The 14876-nt window shown below is 45.4% G+C and overlaps 1 protein-coding gene across 7 annotated transcripts in view; it reads right to left on the bottom strand.

Moving 5' to 3' along the window:
- Positions 1-14876, bottom strand: part of RERE (arginine-glutamic acid dipeptide repeats) — a 437233-nt gene that overhangs the window by 68473 nt on the left and 353884 nt on the right. The gene's annotated exons all lie outside the window — the stretch shown is intronic.

Genomic DNA, 14876 nt, shown 5'->3' with positions numbered 1-14876 from the left:
GGCTCTCACTGAGCAACCACCAGATGAGAACCTATTGCATTTCATCCATATAATCCTGTTTGTTACAGATTCCCATCACCCCATATCGAAAACACGCTTCCGGCTAGAGATACACTATTGATACTGCTTTGAAAAGTATCATTTGGGTTTTGATTTAAAATATTTAACACATCAACGAAAGGACGACCCAAGTAAAGCATGACGTTTTCAATAAACAGCAGCGGAAGCAGTGCGTCTGAGAGGAGACAGGCCAGCAAGCCGTGGTGGGCATCTCCGAGATTTCTGGTATGTTGCTCCTAATTTCTTGTTGACTCTACTTTGTAAGTACACGTTGAATTTACTAGCAGTATTCCAGAATAACTAGTTAATAGTTAAGTTCCATTCAACTAGTTACAGTTTAAAAATAGCAAATAGGATCACAATTTAAAATAATAACCACAGGGCTTCCCTGGTGGCGCAGTGGTTGAGGGTCTGCCTGCCAATGCAGGGGACATGGGTTCGAGCCCTGGTCTGGGAGGGTCCCACATGTCGCGGAGCAACTAGGCCCGTGAGCCACAACTACTGAGCCTGCACGTCTGGAGCCTGTGCTCCACAACAGGAGAGGCTGCGGCAGTAAGAGGCCCGTGTACCGCGATGAGGAGCGGCCCCCGCTCGCCACGACTAGAGAAAGCCCTCGCACAGAAACGAAGACCCAACGCAGCCAAAAATAAATAAATTTTTAAAATAAAATAAAATAATAACCACATTTTTACTGATGGTTCTCAAGTCTCTCTGAGACCTGACATTTTCCCTAACTCAGACTTGTCCTACGCTTTCTATCCAGAGTAACATCTTCCATTGTCTCAGGACGTCACAGTCGCAACATGGATACTGGTGGGTCCCAGACCACATCCTCCTCAAGGCTCCTCAATACACTCTCCAACGTAGGTGTCACTGGGTCCGTGCTACAGGTGGAGAATCTGGAAGTTTAGGTAAATTAAATATCCTGCCCCAATCCATAGCTAATCAGGAAGGGTGGAGAAGTAGAGAGATGAGATTTCGAAATAGGATTAATTGCTTGGAATCCAGGTGCAGAAAACTTTCTCTTGTATCTATACGTATCAGAGGAATTAAAGGGTATTATCTGTCTTAAAAAAAAAAAACAGAAAACCTCTAAAGGAAATTTTAGGTATAAACATATACACACTTGCTCTTTGAAGCAAAAGGGCCAGAGACTGTATGCTGTATGTCCATGTTAAAATTTTTCCCACAGAAACACTTGGCTTGGAGTGCATGGCTCTGCCACCAAATAACGACACCCTTGTATAGGTCACTAGGCCTCCTCCAGGCTTCCGTATGCAAGAGGAGTGGCGGGCTTTCTCTCATCTATCCATAAAGCCTCAACAGTGGATGCCTAGTTCTCCATCACTGGGAGCTGCAGTCAGGCAGGTGGCCTCTCTCCTACACAGAGACAGGAGGGTGGCTAAACTCTTTCCAAAAAGAGACCCTGTTAATGCATGATATGTTTTATCAACTGTCTTACCTGGAAATGCAGAAGATCGGTCTAAGATACCTTTAACATTAAATAAATCCTAGGTTTTGCAAAAAAGACCCGTTTCCCCCCCTCATCCCAAAAGATTTGATGGTCCTCAGAACAGAAGCCCAAATACAAGCCTGTCCATTTCTAAGAGAAGTCCTCTCTAGGGTCAAATACAGCAGATTCCAAATATTCAGCTGTCATGGAGGAATAATACCAAAGAGCTCTTTTTCCTGGTTCCTTTACTTTCCAATCTTCCAAAGGCCAAAGAATATGAGAATGAGAATTGGGGGAGGTAGGTAGGTAGGTATGATCCTGCCCTGATTCTTCTACCTTCCTCAATTCACGAGCATTGTGACAACAGACAGCTCCTTGTCTCATCACCGTTTTATCCCCCCTGCCTCTGCCCCATCCCTCCACCAAAGATTAGCTATAGAAACACAAAGGGTGACTCAAGTGCCAGGTCCTAAGGTGTTTGAGGCCAGCAAGAAGAGTCCAGCAGTCATCCTACCCCCAGCTGGCTCTGCTGACGTGCTCCAGAAATGTCTACAAAAGCTAGGCAGTCGTCAGCTCAACACTCCCTCCCTGCCATGTCTGTAATAATAGTAGAATCCGAGAATATTAGGGTCGGAAGGAAGCTTTAGAACATCTAAGCTGGTCAAAGCTCTCACTTTTCAGGCAAGGATCATACATTATTTAAAACAAAACAAACAAACACACATACCCACAAAAGCTTTGTATTTGTGACAGACTCTTATTTCCATCCCATCCTACATGCTGCTCCTACAGTGTGATGAAGACACTCCACTGAGATGTGGGTCTCTGTTCCCTGCCCTGGAGCCTGGGTGGATCTTTGTAACTATCCTGACCAACAGGGCACAAGTGGCACTGGTAGCTTGAGGCTGGGGCATGCATAAAAGGTAACAGAGCTTCTGCTTGGCTCTCCTTCTCTGGACATGTGTCTTTGGAGCCCTGAGCCACCACATTAAGAAGTATGGTTATCCAGAAGTCACCATGCTGGGGAGACCACCTAGGGAGGCGGAGAGAGAGAGAGAGAGATGCCTCAGAAGCTCCAGCTGTGCAGCCCCCCGCCATTTGAGTTTTCCTAGCCTGGACTCGCAAGTGAAGGAGCCTTCAGGATGACTCCAACCCCATCTACCATCTGACTGCAGCCTCATGAAAGCACCCCAAGTCAGAAGGCACAGCTGAGCCATTCCTAAATTCTTGTCCTGCAGAAACAGGATAACAAATGATCATTCTTGTTTTAAGTTGAGGTGATCTTTATTGTTGGGAGTAATCTGTTATGCGGCAACAGGAAACCAATACAAGATTCATTACTAAAACCTTTAACCTCAATGTTAGTCAACTATTAATTAAATCAACCAGTAAACCATCTTCCAATTAGACTTCCTCAGACAATCCGCAGGCCCTATCACTCTCTGTAACCTTCCCCTGCTCTATGTTAACACTGAGCTCTTGTTGCCCTGACATGACATGACATGCTATGTACGATACTGAGTACATGAGGGAATCCCCAGCACCTAGAACAGCCCTTGACACACAGAGCAGGTGACCACTATCACTGGCTGAATGAAAAAATGAATGTATCTGGGAGGTGAACTGGCTTGGCCTTCTTACAGTGCTGTTTATTTCCCAGCCATTGGCCCTGCAGCTTGACTCAAGGTCTCCTGACCTATGCTCAGTGCTAAGTTTCTGACTCTCTAATTACTACCTACAGAATGATTCAACACCACCTTTCCTGTCCGTTCAAACATACAAGTCTCACTAGAGACACCACGCTAGTCCACTCCCTGATGCCGGCTCACCACCCAGAGTGAAGCCCACAATTTCCTTTTTCAACACACCTGTGCGCAAAACCCTTCCCAGGTGGTCGCAAACATAAAAAAAAAGTCACTCCATTTTTCAAAGACCACATGCCCAACAGGAAAATGACCTTATGTTGGATGGTTTACACAGCAACTTTGCCCACTAGCAAAGGCCACTGAGCCATCCTATACATCTCTGTCTATGTGACCCTCTGAGTCTAGATGATTATGCTGAGTAGCTGAAGTCCTTTCATTACTGCAGGCCTAACACAGCATTGCCACAGGGTGAATATCGGAGCAGCACGCTTCAATGCACTTTCAAGTCAAATGAGAACTGGCTAGTTAAGCAGCAAGCGTTAGCAGATGTAGAAATACCGCCAGCTAAATACCTCTTGCCAATTATGGCTGCCCAGCTACACCCAAATTAAAAATAACCCAACACTAATAACGAAGCCAAACGGACATAAGAGGCACCTTCTCTCCCTGTGGTAGCACTGTAGTCCCCACGTAAATGTTCTTGGTCAAGTGGCTCATAATTAAGTCACTAAAAAGTTCAGCTTCTTTAACAAAGTAGGTGTTGGCACAGAAGGAACAGGGAATAAACTGAAAAAGAAATGTGGCTTGTCTATAAGTTACAAGACAACAAAGAAGTAGAACTCTTTAGTGGGAGGCCTTTCGCAAAAATTATAATGCAAGGTGTTTAGGTCAATGGCCGCCCAATAAAAACTGAATGTGAGCCACAAACGTGAGCCAAGTAGGTAACTTCCATCTTCCAGCAGCCATATTTTAAAAAGGGGTAAGATGAACATCAGTAGCACATTAATACATCCAAAATATCATCATTTCAATGTGTAATCAATATACAAATCAGTAATGAAATATTTTACGTTGCCTTTCTCCTACTCAGCCTGTGGAATTCAGTGTCTGTTTTGCACTAACAGCACATCTCAACTCGGGCTATAGCACATTTCAGGTGCTCAACGGCCGCGTGTGGCCAGTGGTTACACAGTGGACAGCACAAGTTTAGGATGATCCCTGCTCCTTTTTGATAAAACATTAAAACATCTAAAGCACTACAAGTTTTCTAGTAGGGAAGTAAAATAAATACATTGTTAGAATACTGGACAATGATATCATACAGTCCTAAATGAAATAAAATCATATAGGCCTGTTATTTCAAATTAAGTGAAACGTGTCTTCCAGAAGAACTCAGTCTAGAAATTGTTACCATCCACTCCTGCGCCACTTCCTAAACAGGGGAAACTGAGGCCCTGTCCAGCTCCAGGGCCATAGAAGCGGCTCCTGGACTGTTTCTCTTTCATGACAACATGACAAGGGCTAGGGCTCCTTATTTAACTTTGGTCACTTTGAATGCTCTCCAAAATGAGAGGAAAATCAAGTATCCCTTTAGGAAACGCAGGGGGCTGGAGGGGGAAGAGGAGTGTATTTCAACTACAAAAGGCAAAACTGGGTCACAAGGCAGATCCTGGTCTAACTGGCGGTCACTATTTTCTTTCTATGACAGGCACCCGTCTGGTCGCATACTACCTCCACGCAGGATGTCTATCACAAGAGAGTCTGTCAAGGGAGGGTCCCACGTCAGGGGCTGGTAATGGGCCCCACCTGGAGGCTGCTCTGCCGGCTTTTGTTTGGAACAACAGTGCTCCCATGATACCTCACTCTTGCTGAAAATACTGGTGTTAAGGGAGCGTGAACACAGCTGTGTGTAAATTACACACACAAACCGATTCAACCTGTATATTTATATGGAATACAAACATACTAATAGTGCATTTACATACACAGTTGGATACATTGGGCTGCAAGCAGAGTGGAGTTTGAGTTCCAAAGTATTTACTTAAAATCTTACAAAAAGAAATGCTTAGGGAATGCTTAACCTGCTGAGTCAGGCTGAGGCTCTTCTGTGCCTTCCCCTCACGCAGACTGCCCTCACCACACGACACCGCCTCCCCTGCCCCGCCCCCGCCCCCGCCCCCAAATAGTCCTCATTTGCAATACTGGAGAAAGTATTTGAGATTCTATGAAGGAGAACTCTCAAAAAGAGCTTTAAAACTCACTTCTATAGCAAAAATTAATCAATGAGATAATTTTCACAGTTAAAAAGTTATAATTATAAATGAGGGGGCGGGGGCAAAGAAGGCAGAAGCATACGGACTTCCCTGGTGGCGCAGTGGTTAAGACTCCACACTCCCAATGCAGGGGGCCCGGGTTCCATCCCTGGACAGGGAACTAGATCCCACATGCATGCCTCGCATGCCACAGCTAAGGAGCCTGCAAGCCACAACTAAGGAGCACACCTACTGCAACTAAGACCCGGCACAACCAAATAAATAAATTAAATAAATATTTTTTTAAAAAAATAAAAAGAAGGCAGAAGCAGGAAGTGGGAGGAATCTGAAAATTCAGAATTGACTTGTCCTACAATGACAGGATTCCCTTGCCCATACCAAGTCCACACACATATGAAGAAGAAGACCTACTTAAGCATCTATTAACAGAGCAGACCGTAATGCAGGGTCTTTGGAGTTTTCAGCTGATTTTGAAAAATAAGAAGAGCAATCAGCATTTTATGCTTACTGCATTAAATCCAGAATATAGACACAGGCATTAGGAAAGCTGGGCTCTGGTTCTACGCCTGATTCTATCAAAGCTTCACAGATGACCCCTGGGGCAAGCTATGAGCATTCCCTGGGCTGAGTTTCTCGTGGTAAGGTGACATCCCAAGTATCCTAATTTACCCAAAAAAGCACTAACTTTTAAATGTTGGGTGTTGCAGTAAAATGAAAGAAAAGGGTAATAACGCAACTAAATATATTCTATACACATGTTGATAGACACAGAATAACAAGCTCACTCTAGGCCTTAATTTTATTCTTTAAAAGTTTTACAACAAAACCCTCCAACTGATACCCTTTCTTTTATTTTTTCTTGATGTGGTTTCTATAAACTCCTAGAGAAAGAAAGAAAGAAAGAAAGAAAGAAAGAAAGAAAGAAAGAAAGAAAGAAAGAAAGAAAGAAAGAAAGAAAGAAAGAAAGAAAGAAAGAAAGAAAGGAGAGGAGAGGGGAGGTGAGGGGAGGGGAGGGGAGGGGAGGGGAGGGGAGGGGAGGGGAGGGGAGGGGAGGGGAGGGGAGGGGAGGGGATGGGAGGAGAGGGGAGGAGAGGAGAGGAGAGGAGAGGAGAGGAGAGGAGAGGAGAGGAGAGGAGAGGAGAGGAAAGGAAGAAAGAAAGAAAAAGAAAAAAAAGGTCAATTTCTGAGGCTTGGGTTTACCATGCTTACAGTTCCACCAATAAATCATCTCCCAATCTGGGCTTGGAAAAGCACTGGCCACGGTTTGATTGCTCCAGCCCCAGGTTGCCAGGCAACCAACACAAGGGGGAAGTCTGAGAACTGCTGACAGATAGCCAAGTGGCTGAAACAACAGACTTCTCTCTGTCAAAAATGTGTTTCAGAGGGCCACTTCCCCACCTCTGCTCTCTGCTAAACACTACACGATTGTAAAATCAAAATCAAAAGGCCACTGTAATAAAAACACACTTCCTGCTCAATTACTAATTGTTAAAAAGCTGTGGGGAGGCCCAGATCACACAGTGTATGGCAACAGAAATGTGATACTGTAAATGAGATAAAGTCAGCAGCATGCGAGAAACCTGATCTAAATGCAGCTCTGTAGCTTCAAGTCAGGGGACCTGGTGCGTGGAGCAAATAAGCTGCTGAAGAAAGCACAGGGAAGAAAATAATGCATGTTGAGATGTTAAAGAAACAAAGCAAACAATAACTATGAAGTCACGGGTTCACATTACTTAATAATAAAACCAAGAACATTCTCAATTGTTGTGAAACACAATCTGGAGATAATGAAAGTTTTCTCCCTCACATGGATTTCTTACAGCGGAATAGGGGCAAGGAAGGCCTATGACCCTCGAGAACCGTGTGTGTGTGTGGGGGGGGGGGGGGGTGGGTGTTTCCCTGATGGGCGACTGTAAGCTCCTTCAGATAGTGCCTGATTCCAAAGAGGACTGGTTCCCAGACCCTCCAGGATACCAAAATCCGCAGATGCTCAAGTCCCTTACATGAAATGGTGCAGTATTTGCACATAACCTATGCATATCCTCCCCTGTATTTTAAATCATCTCCAGATTACTTATAATACCTAATACAATGTATCAATAACTGCTATGTAAATAGTTGCCGACGTGCAGCAAATTCAAATTTTGCTTTTTGGAACTTTTTGGAATTCTTCCCCTGAATATTTTTTATCTACAGTTGGTTGAATCCACTGTTGCAGAACCTGAAGATGTGGAAAGCTGACTGTACCAGGTCCAAGTCTGACAGTCTAATGTAACATGGGAAACATCTATGGGGCATGCCCAAGCCAATAACATCACACCACAGTCCTACCAAAAGCTCTATGAGGCGCCCTTCCATGAAACCGTTTTATTGAAATTGTCACCTAGGACTCTTTGGAAACTGACTAACTGTGGTATTTGGAAGAGGCCAGCACTCAGAACACAGTTCTTCATCTTTTTTATGCCATGGAACTTTTTGGCAGTCTGGTAAAGCCTAACCTCTTCTAAAAATGATTTTTAAATGCCGAAAATAAAGTGAGATTACAAAGGAAACCAGTTATACTGAAATCCAGTCATCAAAACATTAAAAAATGCAAATAAACGTATACCTTATTTAATAATATATTAAACAAGTTCTCGTAGAAGATTTTGATTTTTGTCAGATTTGGGGGGGGGGCGGGGTATTGTTTTGTTTTGTTTTATAATATGAGCTCAGATTATAAACCCCTGGAGGGCAAGGACAGTAATTTATTCATCACTAAATCACCAAAGCAATGTGTGGCCTCGTTCCCTGCCCAAGGCTGACCAACTGAAGCCTCCCAGGCTAGCCCTCTCCACAAGGCCGGTCCAGATCCTACGGGGGCCTTTCCTTGCGCTTTCCCAGCGCCCGGAAGTGGGCCGGACAAGCAAGGTTTGTAGGCAGGTCCACAGTCTGCAAAGCAGGGTGTGCAGACACCAAAGACTTTCTTAAGGGTACACGGACTCAAGTAATTTTAAGGGAATTCATTTCCAAACTTTCAACTTTCATATATTTTCTTTCCTAAAATTCATCTGCCTGAGAACACACTCTTGTGAGGCAGGTGCAGTCCTCCTCTTCCACCTCCCCTTTAGCAATCTTCCTCCCCTCACTTCGCACACAAAGGCATCCCTCTCTCCCATCTGGAATGCTACTAGCACTGCCCTATGCAGAAACTCCAGCCACCAAACAAAGGGTCAATTCAAGACACCGATGTTCCTGTTGACGCAGGGACCAACTCCAAGGTCACAGTCGGAAGCCTCATGCAAGTCTCGGGCACCTTCCAGTTCTTTACTTTCAACGAAATTGAAGGAGGACCTTGTGGAGGTGTCATCTGATAGATTACTGAAAATCAAGTCTGATGATAAATTGTATTTCTTGATTATGGAAGGAATTCAATAACGGAGTGACAAAGCTATCATTCCTATCTATTTATGTAAACAAGATTTCTGAGCACTTACATCTACAAATAAGTGAAGAGTGAGAACAAAATTGATGCAGAATATGGCTTCACTCTTACAATAAGTAATATTCATCCAAGAACTAATGTGTTTAAAAAACGGAATCATCTAATTTCCAAAAAATATTAAACAAAAAGTAAAATTTTATCAACTTTTATAATATCTCGTTGTTTTGATCAACTGTGCACTAATAATTATTATGATAACAGAGGCTTCCCTGGTGGTGCAGTGGTTAAGAATCTGCCTGCCAATGCAGGGTACACGGGCTCAAGTCCTGGTCCGGGAAGATCCCACATCCCACGGAGCAACTAAGCCCGTGCGCCACAACTACTGAGCCCGTGAGCCACAACTACTGAGCCCACATGCCACAACTACTGAGCCCACATGCCACAACTACTGAAGCCCGCACACCTAAAGCCCGTGCTCTGCAACGAGAAGCCACCACAATGAGAAGCCCGCGCACCGCAACTAAGAGTAGCCCCCGCTCGCCACAACTAGAGAAAGCCTGTGCAGCAGCGAAGACCCAACGCAGCCAAAAAAAAAAGTATTAAAAAAAATTATTCTGATAACATAATCAGAGAAGATTTTCTTTTAACACTTAGACCTTTATTGCTAAAGGAAATGACAACACGCACACACATTTGAAACGCACACGTCTGTCGTAGGGAGTATGAAAGCGTGATCTGACAATAGACTCTCAAGCAAAAAATGCTTTATATCAGGAATAAAGTCTATGGGGAAGTAGACTGGAAAATTACTAGTGACATGTTAGGGGGGGAAAAGATAAATTGTAAAATATTACTGCTAAAAAGGAGCCCATTCATGTATTTTTAAAACAGACAATAGGGCTTCCCTGGTGGCGCAGTGGTTGAGAGTCCGCCTACCGATGCAGGGTACACGGGTTCGTGCCCCGGTCCGGGAAGATCCCACATGCCGCAGAGCGGCTGGGCCCGTGAGCCATGGCCGCTGAGCCTGCGCGTCCGGAGCCTGGGCTCCGCAATGGGAGAGGCCACAACAGTGAGAGGCCCGCGTACCGCAAAACCAAAACGAAAACAAACAAACAAAAAAAAGACAATAATGGGTATAAATGACGATGGCAGCCAAAATGCAGTGGATGTATTTTAAAAAGTGATGGAAAAAATAAATAAATAAAAATTAAAAAGCGATGGGACAGTTTTATTTTCAAATGTCAATATTTATGACACATGAGAAATTACATCCTTATGATGAAAAAAGTGTATGCCAATGTAAACTTGGGAGGGAGTATATGGCTTTTTAAGCAAAGCTTTTTTAGGGGCTCTATGAGGAACACTTTTAACTTTGTACCTAAAAGGAAGACAGGAGCTCCTGGGGGTGCCAAGCACGCTCCACATCTCGGCTAGGTTTATTAGACTCTGCTTTTACCTAACAGAACCGAACTAGGGTTATTAAAAACACTTTCTAGAACCCAGACAGATGGCGCCCCTGAAGACGCTACACTGTGTTAACTGCCGTTCCACTGAGGTAAAAGCCATTCTTTGAATTCCAATACTGATTATAGCACTTCTCTGTTCAAGAAGAATGAAGAGTTCAGACTCCACAGTGTGCAATTAAAGTGCTCAGTGATCTCCGTTCTATCACTCCAGCCTCAGCTCCCACCAGACACAAGCATCTGGATTAGAAGTTGTGTTAAAATGAACTGAGGCTTCATCTCAGCTCAGCGGGAGACAGTGCCGTGTTAAACAATGTCTATGAGAAATGCAAGAAGAAGGAAGGGGGTAGCACCTGGCCTGCACGTCTGCCCCAGCTGCCCTAGATTCAACAGAAGCCAGCCCCCTGCTATTGCCTGAACATGCCCCGCACTCTCCCGCCTCTGCATCTCCTGCCCTGATGTTTTTGGTTTTTTTTTAAAATTTTATTCTACTTAATTAATTTATTATTTTCTTTATTTTTTTGCCTTTGTAGGGTCTTAGTTGTGGCACACAAGGGATCTTCATTGAGGCATGCGTTCTCTTCGATGCAGTGCTGGGTCTTCTCTCTAGTTGAGGTGCATGGGGCTTAGTTGCCCCGCGGCATGTGGGATCTTATTTCCCTGACCAGGGATCGAACCCACGTCCCCTGTGCTGAAAGGCGGATTCTTCACCACGGGACCAGCAGGGAAGTCCGCTGCCATGACGTCCTGTCTGGGGATCCTGTGCAACATCGCCACGGAGCCGCTCGTGGGCTGGACTATCTCGCTTGGATTCCTGGGTGTCCTCACTTACCACTGGTGTGACCCTGAACAAGTATGTTCACTATCTCGTGTCCACGTTCCGTCACCCTCCTCTGTCCCTGCATTGTTCTGCGACCCCACCACGGAACTTCCCACAATCTGCCTGGTACCAGGCTCTGGGCACCCAAGTCCATCACTGCCATTTCTCTCCGTGAGTGAGGGAGGTCCCGTCTGGGGCCATCTGGCAGAGTCCTTTGCACATACAAGACAGGCGTCTAAGGAATGTTCTTCAATGACAAATCCTATTATCAGAACCTGGGCCTTTCAGGGCCAGAAGGAGCCTAATTATTTAGTTAATACTCCATTTTTTAAAAGATCAATGAATGGCCAAGCTATGAAAACTGGTCTCAACCAGAAACAGGTTTACCCACACTTTTGTTTTTTACCACCAAACTTTAATGACGTTACAAGTGGGTGGTTTTCTACAGACAGATGGGGAGTTATCTGAGAATAGTAAAAGTGAAGGGAGGGGGTAGAAAAAAAATAAGGAGGAGAAACTAGACTTTCTTGATTTTGATCAAATCGTGAACCAAAAGAAGAACGGGACACAATGGCAGCGAAAACATGCAGAGGAAATCTCGCCCACCAGCAGTGCGTTTCTGTCCCCCAGTTAATTTGAGGAGAGCTCTGAGACCTCTCCTGGGCTCCAGAAGACCCGGCTGCTCTGACCACAGGCAGGCAGACAGGATTGGTGGGACCTTCTCAACACTGTCTAGGATGGTGAACAGTGGGACAAAATTCTTGTGGCCTAATAAAGGATGAAAGAAATGTTCTCCATAATGAGGAAATGAATTTTTTACTTATCAAGCTCCTTCATGCCTTTTTTTTTTTTAAGGTCTGTTTGATAAAACACATCACACTGAGGAGCCATCTAAGAAAATGAAACCACAGTGACATCTAAAGGGAACTCCAGGGCTAGACAGAGCCGCCTTTGGGGTTTAGCCACACCTTCACAACTTCTCCCCATTCTCCCTTCCTGGCCATAGAGAACATTCATCCAAAGCGACCAGAAGATTATCAGCAAAAGTTTTAACAAGAACCAGACGCTCATCTTCTGGTCTTTCCCCCAATCCAAAAAGTCATGAAAACGGCTTACAGAATCTTTTCGGCATTTAAAAATACTACGTTTTGCGTCCCCCATATTGGAAAACGCACGTCTATGCATGACAAATGCGTGGATTTCACGTGAAAGACAGCAACATGATTTTACTTCCATAACAAAGTTCCTACTTCACCTTTCAGCCAAATTCAGCCTGTTCTAAGCTCACCAAAAGCTCCTGGGTCCTGAAGGCATTTATCTGGTCTGACAAGGAACAGTTTACAGGCAATTAAGACACGACCCCATAGATCACCACATGGGGGTCAAGTAACTTGAATTATTAGAAAGACGTCTATCGCTCCTCCTAAAATGACTTGAACTAGCAGAAGTGTGGGCTGCCCAGACTTGCTCAGCAGAAGGTGCTTTGGAATGAGAAGTGCTGCTCCCCTAAGAAGGCAGCCCCGCCCTGCTAGAGCCCGGGTGCAGCTCATTTATCCTCTTCATGGAATCTACCTGAATTACCTTATTTGTGTTCATTTATTTGTCTTTGTTCCCCAACAGAATGCAGGCACCATTAGAACTGTGTGTCCACCGTCATTTCTGTCTCTAGAGCTTAGACGGTGCCTAGTTACACAGTTAAATGCCCAGTACTTGTCGAGTGACTGAGGAAACAAATAGCGCAACACATTCTGCAGCCAACACTCCAACCTGTGCTCTCAAATTCTAAATATTGTTCTATTCACAACATCCTCCCTCGTCACCACTTGCCTCCATCTTCAACCTCTACATATCAACTCAACTCAGTTTACTACTGACCGAGCCCCACTGGGAAGGAAGGCGCTCTGAGACATGCACTGGCCCTCAAGAAGCACATCACCCAGCAGGGCAGCACCCAGGGGCCAATCCTCAGCTTTCCTAGAACGATCAGCCACAGCACAAACTTCCGTCGCGCCCCTTCCCCATTATTCTCCTCCCAATCCCTACTTCTGACTCGGGACGTCTCACCCTCGCAACCCCCACTGGATCCTTACACCCTAGAGACCTACTGTCTTCTCCCCGCCCCCTTTTCTCCAAATGCCCTCATACCTGAGGCCCCCCTCCGTCAGCATCCTCACATAAGACCCACACGACAACCCTCTCCTCCCAAGCCCTCCAATGACAGGGCCAGCAGCCTCGTTCTGGGCGCATTCCTTCCTGTCTGACCACATCACCTACCACCTCTAGACACTTTCTTCGTCGTAACATCAACCAGCCAAGCCAGCCTCCCCGCTGCCTCAGTGATCGGACACCGCACTAAAAGGCCCTTTCTCTACCCTACTTTCTGATAGCACTCTCAGGAACATGAAAAATCTTGCCCAGAGCCCCTCTGATATTGTGTTTGCAACCACAATTCCTGGTGCCCTTCCTTTATCCCAACCTAGCCATCCACTTATGGCTGGAACTCTATGAAAACATCTAAGATATAAAACTAGAAACTTTCTTTTACTTACTGCTGCACAGTCACTATGAATCCCACACAATCTCTTCTTCTTTTTTTTTTTTTTTTTTTGCGGTACGCGGGCCTCTCACTGCTGTGGCCTCTCCCATTGCAGAGCACAGGCTCCGGTCGCGCAGGCTCAGCGGCCATGGCTCACGGGCCCAGCCGCTCCGCGGCATGTGGGATCCTCCCAGACCGGGGCACAAACCCGTGTCCCCTGCATCGGCAGGTGGACTCTCAACCACTGCGCCACCAGGGAAGCCCCAATCTCTTCTTCTTGACTGTGATCTCTAGCCTCTCAGCTCCTCTGCCATCTCCGTCCTGTTTCCCCAAGTTCCAGATGCGGCCTGGACTATCGGTTATTTCGGCAGTGCAGTCAACACTGGTAGACATGCCTCAGCATCCCGGCCTTGGACCAATCTTTCAATTAAGTTATGTAAAGGACAACCCCAGTCCTATCATTGCCCACATTAAAAGATATGTACCTATTCCTCATTTCCTATTAAGTTAAACATAATGTTTAACAAATTAAACAAATCCTTCTCCTGCCTTTTGAGCTATTCCTTTTCTGACTTCGTGCCAAGTGGCTTCATCACTTTGTCCATCCTTCTGCCCCTCAACATAAAGATTCCCTACGAGTCTCTCCTCCCACCACTGCACTGTTACCCCTGGCAACCTCATCCGATCCTTGCCCTGCCACTGACTAGTTCTGTGGTCCTCAGTGAGCTAATTAACCTCTTCAAGTCCAGTTTCCTCAACTGTGAACCCTCTCTGCAAACGAGAAAGCTCTCCTATCTTCAGACCTTCATGTCTAACTGCTACACCTACCTGTATCTTCTACAATCATCTCAAATTCAACATAAGCTCTCCTCTCCTCCCCTAAAGCAGTACTCCTGATTTCACAATTTTATTAATAGTACCAACAGCCTCCTCCCTTGTACCAAAACACAAAATCTGAATGGCATCTCTCCACTTTTTCCCTGTTTCCCACCTCCAATCAGCCAGGCTTCTCCAGAGAGGCCATGCAGTGTAGTAGGTTAAGAGCAGGGCTCTGGAACCAGGAGGCCAGGCTGGAAAGCAGGCTCTACCAATCGCTCTGTGACCTCGGGAAAGTTCTCCCTCCCGTCTGTGACCCAGCTGCTTCTTCTGTAGAATGTCAATAAATGAGTCAACTCACGTCAAGTGCTCAGCACAGCACCTT

The sequence above is a fragment of the Lagenorhynchus albirostris genome, chromosome 2, assembly GCF_949774975.1.
Source record: "Lagenorhynchus albirostris chromosome 2, mLagAlb1.1, whole genome shotgun sequence".
NCBI lineage: Eukaryota > Metazoa > Chordata > Mammalia > Artiodactyla > Delphinidae > Lagenorhynchus > Lagenorhynchus albirostris.
This window is presented reverse-complemented; position numbering and strand designations above follow the sequence as displayed.